Genomic DNA, 6217 nt, shown 5'->3' on the forward strand with positions numbered 1-6217 from the left:
GGTGACCACTGATATATATCTTAATTCATCCCAATGTAGAAGGAAATGCACAAAAGCCCTACACAACTTCCTTGATCCCTAAAATCAGGAGTTAACAGTCAACTGTAAGGGAAGAAAACAATTGGACGTGTGTCTTTTTTGTCTTATGATTTAGAAAAAAAGACTAGAAAGATTTCCCCATCTTCACTACCACTATCTCCCCCTCCGTCCTCTACATTCCTTTCTACCATTAGACAGTTAAGTGATCTTCTCCACTTTTTTCCCCCCAGGAAGATGCAATGGACAAATGAAAATAAGTACAATTCTGACATAAGTAAAAACATCTGCAGCATCAGAGAAACCATTCAAGTAAAAAATGACCATCTGAGAAGGAAAGGGATCTTAATTCAGGGTATTTCCTGCCTCTTCACCAGGAATCCAGGTTTTCCATTTGCCACAGAAAAAACAAGATTTTCTCCTTTAATAGAGAGAACAGCGTGGGACTTCTGGGGGCAGCCTGTCCAGGAGGCAGTGGGGAGGCTGGCTCCCTGCCATTGCATGCACTCCCATGTACAGGTTGGGCACCAGAGGCAACACATCGAGGGGAGCATGGGGGGACACGTGTCCCTCCAGATTTGTGCATGGGGCAGGAGAGGACACGGGCTACCCAGTATGGGACTCTGAGCTCCCTGCTCTGCTGCCCTCCCTCCCAGGCCCTCCACAACCCAGTGGGTGGAAGCCAGAGCGAGAGGACAGAGTGGGGCAGGGAGGCTCAGTGCTGCCACCACTGCCTGCATAGAAAGCCCCACACCAGCTGTGGCATGGCAAGACACTCCCCTGCCTACCCAGCAGCTACAAGGGCAGCATGGAGTTTCGCCCCCTGCTGCTGGAAGTCAGGAGTGACAGTACCAGCATGGCTGGGAGGGTGGAGAGCTATAGGTTGGGAGGGGCACTAGCAAAGCCAGGGGGCTGCAGGGTTGGCAGTGAGGAGCATGGGTAGGGCCAGGGGACTGTGAGTTGGGAGTGAGGGGCACCAGCAGGGACAGAGGGCTGTGGCTTGGGAGCAAGGAGAAACAGCATGGGCAGGGACAAGACACTGGCACATCAGGGCTGCTCAGTGTCACAAAGGAGCAGGGTGCACAGCCACATCTGGACTCGTGTCCTGGTGAGCAAAGGGGGCAGAGGGAGTTATTATTTTTCAGGATAAAAAAACCCAAATCAAACTAAAATATATAGGTATTTAGAATTAATATTATTATAATGATTGGGGCACTGGTAGGCTTTCAAATTGCTTTAAAATTATAATATAGAAAAAAAATTGTATTCAACTGATATCTATATGGGGGGGTGTATTGTGGAAAAACGCAGATTTGGGGGGTTTTAGTCAGACAATTTGGGATTTTTAAAAAGAGGAAACCAGGATCCCTGCTCTTCAATTAAGTTCTAAGTCTAAGAAAGCACTAGCTGACAAGTCCTGTGGTACAAATTGAGAAGACTTGGTTTGACTTGCCCTGTATTTTGAGGCTTAGAGGGCAGGGGGAACAAACATTATTTTTTAGGTATGACAAAAACAGAATGAAAGAGAGAGAGAGAAAAAAGGCATAAACTTTTTTCCCTCAACATTGCAGGTCGAACTGACTCTCCTTTGGGATATAGGCAGACAAAGTTCTTTAGGTGAATCTGATCTCAGATTCACCCAAAAAAAACCTTGTCTGCTTATGTCCTTAGACCAACACAGCTACCACCTACACCCATCCCCTTTGGGATCAATTTTATCTTTAGGCCATCGTTTCCTAACATGTAAGCTTTCACGCTATTGAGCCAAGTAAAAGAACAGGCAAGGTTTTCATTTATAGTGAACTTTCATGTGCTTGCTTATAGGAAGTTGCATCAAAATCCTACTCCAGAAGCACATAATACAAGTCCCTGATGAAAGCAGAGACCATGGTGTCCAAAGCCGAGATGGTGCAGTAGGGGTTATTGTTATAAAAACAGGGAGACCTCAACAGAAATGTGTTTATGCAGCACAATGTGTACAACAGCTGTATTTGGATAAACAGCAGACGGCGAAAGTTGTCTCTTGATTTTCACTTAACATTATTTTTGGTAGAATAAATCATACAAAGCACCACAAATTTGCTCAGGAAATTAGGAAACTGAAAAGGGTACCAAGAGAAAAATTACAAATCTGTTACCCAGCTAACAGAGGTCAAACAGAGTTACAGATGAGAAGAAACAGATTCAAGTCTACTATAGCATCAACTCCAGGCAGGGCCATCCTGGGGAGGGGAGGGGGGGAAATCGAGGCACTGCCCCAGGTCCTGTGCTTTGGGGGGCCCTGCAGAGCTGGGTGGAACAGCGCGGTGACTGTGCTGCCACCGGTTTCACATCCGGCTGCTCACCCCTCGCCAAATCCGCTGCTGAATCCGATGCATCTGGCCGCTCACCCCATCCCAGAATCTGCCGCCGGCTTCCTTGCATCCTGCAGCTGGGCCCCACACACGCTGACCCTGCACCCTGCTCGGATCATCTCTGACTCCAGGTCTGAATTATCCTCTGCTGCCCTCACAAAACAATCCTACCAGAGTGCTAAAAAAAAATTTTTTTTGAGGGCTCAGAGGAAATGGAAATTACTGGTCTATGGTGAAGAACCACTATTAGACAGAGGTAGGAAAGAAAACAACAACTCTCTGGACCTCTCTCAGGAGCTGCCTTCACCCTGCAGTGAAACAGCAGAGGCAGCAGTTACTTGGATGACTGCACACTATTTTTCATTCTATATGTACCAGTGCAGGCTGGGAGTCACGAATCACAGAAATCCAAATTGCTACCACACACTCTCGATTTCTGTGCGAGGTATTTGATCTGTCCCTTTGTTCTACAAAACAGACCTATGCAAATGCACACAGATAATGGTGAACTCAAAACAAAACCTTGGAGAAGAACAGACATGACTTTGTTTGACTTTGTTTCCCTTTCTTAAAATAAATTTAGCAACTTCCTGAATATTAGCTACCCAACAGTTCAATCTGCACTGTTATGCTATCTAGTACCTACTTATTGATTCAATAACCGCCTCTGACCAAAAAAAGAAGATGGCCAATCTTTTCCCACTCTTCAGTAGTAGACGAAAAACTGACTAGTTCTGGGCCTTTTCAAAATTAGTTCCTTTAATAAATTTCAAGCAGGAATCTGGATTAATCCTCAATGCTTCATTATTGAAATCCAAAAAGTCTACACATCCAAACTTACAAACCCACACACACATTTAGATCTTGCTAAAGAGTATTTCTCCAGAATGATAAAAATGGCTTCCCACCACTTTCCTTCAGGAGGTATTCTGAACATCAGGAAGAATTTCTGATGATACTTTTTATTTATTGATAGTAGCTTAGGTATCCTTCAGGTATTTTATTAATCGTTATAACCCTGCAAATCATCCTGTTTAGTTTAACCTCTCTGTGTGATGATGTTTATACTGTTAAATGTTGTATGCTACCACAGCCCCTGGCCAGCAACACACACATGTGCTTCAGTGCTCATTTGACAAACATATTCAGTTTGTTTTAAACTTTTAGTGTTCACTGTTTGCTTTAAATTCTTCAAACAGAAGTAAAGATAAGCTGGGCATGCGAGGCACTCAAAACACCCTATTCTACAAGAACCCATAGTGTATGGTAGGGAAAGAAGATAAATGACACTACTTACCACCATTTGCACATCAGTTATGTGGATTAATGGTATTCAAACAGAGAAAGGGTAAGAAGGAAAGAAACCATCTAAAAACCCAAGATTCAGATCCTGACAAATGCACAGAAAACACTGATGTTAATAGGCTCCCAGAAGTACAAGGATGTGCTTGCAAGATTGGGACCAAATGTTTTTACATACTGTATGCAGCATGGGAAATAATTATTTACACCATATCTAGAGAGAACTTTATTCCTAAACTTTCCTTTCTGTGCACACGAATTTGCACACACACACAAAAACTTTATATATGCCAAGATATTTTTTGAAAGATTCCCTATTATTGTAAGATCACACGAATTATATTTTCCCAGAGGAAGTTTCATTAACAGTGTTAAAATAGTTCCTCATATGCTGTTAATACCCAGGGCACCTGCACGAGGATCTAGGATCCAGGACCTGTAGCGAGCTACCCCTCATAATTCTATATTATAATAACCTAAGACGGTCTGTCTGTCCGTCTGTAACACTTTACTTGCACTCTGACTGGATGACAAACAGCCAATCAGAGTGAGAACAAGCGTTCATACAGGAGCTGGCAGCCGGTGGAGCACCACCATGATGGTGGGGACATGGGGGATGGGGGGGGGCGGGGCATGAGGCCAGCAGTGCTGCTCCTTGCAGGTGGTGACAGTGGAGCTGGCCTCGCCCCCCCCCTTATTCCTTACAGGGATGCCACGGGGTGGGGCAAGGCCACAGACACTGGCCTCGGCCTGCCCCTCGCCTCCTCCTTTCCATGGTTGCCGCCTGCAGGACCCGACATGGGACAACGCGATGGCGGTGGGGGGGAATAGGAGGTGAGCCATGGCAGTGGGGGGAGGGGAGGAGTGGGCCCAGGCCTGAGGGGGCAGATGCCAGCCCACCACGGTGGTGGGGTGGGGAACAGTGGGCCCAGCCTGATGTGGTCAGATGCAGCAGTGACTGGGGAAGGGGAGGAGTGGGCCGCCTTTCCCCTTTGGGCCCAGGCCCACTTGTCCCGCACTCCTGCTTTCCCATGTCGGCCCTCCCACCAGGTCGGCCTGGGCCTGCTGCTTCCCCCGCCCACCGCAGCAGCCCAGCTTCTCCCCACACTTGAACAGGGTCTTTCCCACTTCCGGCCCAGGCCCACTCCTCCCCTCCCCCTGCCGCTGCAGCAGGGAGCAGGGGAACAGGCCCAGACCCCAAGCAACAGGAGGGAAAGGAGGAGCGGGCGGGGGCAGGGCACAGGGCTCCATCCCCACCCCGTTATTCTTGACGGGTGATTGGTTAGTGATGGTAATAAAAAGCTGGAGGAAGAGAAATCGACACTTGTCGATGGAACAGTTTAAGAATCAGAACATTTCAGCTCAAGAACAGTTTAAAAAAAAAAAAAAATTAAGAGCACCATTTCAAACCTTGCCAGCTCCATTTCAGCCTTGATTTAAATGCTGCTGTTCACAGTTCATTCTGCTTCCAGAAGATCAAAATTGGCACAAAATGAAGTTTTAGAAACAATTTTTCTTAGCAATAGTCCCATAAACTCCAGCAAAAACACTGCTGGAAAAGAACAAATTGACACCTCCTCCCTACAGTATTCACAATCCAAGTTTTTGAAGCACCAGCACTCAAAAATGGAGTGTCCTTGCCCACAAGGAAAGAGATGATGAATCTGAATGAACAGGAAAAGGTGAACAGTAAATGAGATTTGATCTCTTTCATCTTTTCATGATCTGTGGACCTAAGTGAAACATACCTTTTCCCGTTCAATTTTAACCAGCACCACCTCCGTAAGCAGCATGAAATAGTTTGAACTTTCCCTTGTCTGTCCCCTGTAACCTAGCATACTGCAAAAAAGTTTTCATACCCTCCTAGCTTAAAGCGCTTGCGTTCTGGGCTCTCACTTCTAACAGGTCACTTTTGCTGATCTGCCAGCAATCACTTTTGTGCGCCATAACTCCATATCCCAAGTTTGCAGGAGAAAGAGCGTGAGCTCCGGGGCTGGAACCGAGCGGCCTCCTGGTAGCCAGATCGGCTGCCATCAGAGATGACGACAAACCTCCCCATGATTCACCTTTATGCAGCGAACCCAAGGCCCAAAGGTACTTGAAATCCTTCAAAGTCCCAAGTATGTTCATTGCTGCCGCTACAGATCTGCTCTGGCACCTTCACACAGACGGAAATGTGCAGCCTGACCGCCCCGGCGCCACACGAACAAGTCTTTGTGAAGAGGAGGGGAAAGGCATTTCCCCGACTCCGCTCCTCGAGGAGCCCGCCGCTGTTCGGCTGCGGGGCCCCGACAGGGGAGGGCAGGCTGCGGCTCCCGGCCCGCCCGCCCGGGGCAGGGTCCCCGGGCGGGGAAGGAAGAACGAGCGCTTCTGTCCCCCTCCAGCCGCCCCACTGTCCGCCAGCTCCGGGGAGGTCTCCCGCCCGGCCCGGACGCGGGCTTTGTGCGCAGACGGCGCCTCCCCCGGCCCGGCCCGGCCCCACTCACCGCCGCCAAACTTCCCCCGCTCTTCGCGGCCGCTCCGCG

General features: G+C 48.1%; 1 protein-coding gene across 1 annotated transcript in view; it reads right to left on the reverse strand.

Annotated features, from left to right (window-relative positions):
- Positions 1–6217, reverse strand: part of CARHSP1 (calcium regulated heat stable protein 1) — a 60805-nt gene that overhangs the window by 54460 nt on the left and 128 nt on the right. The window contains exon 2 of the mRNA XM_019540089.1: positions 6179–6210. The gene's annotated coding sequence lies outside the window, so the exon portion shown is untranslated. The remainder of the gene's footprint in view (positions 1–6178; positions 6211–6217) is intronic.

Source organism: Crocodylus porosus, unplaced genomic scaffold, assembly GCF_001723895.1.
Source record: "Crocodylus porosus isolate Cpor-Errol unplaced genomic scaffold, CroPor_comp1, whole genome shotgun sequence".
NCBI classification, from domain to species: Eukaryota; Metazoa; Chordata; order Crocodylia; family Crocodylidae; genus Crocodylus; species Crocodylus porosus.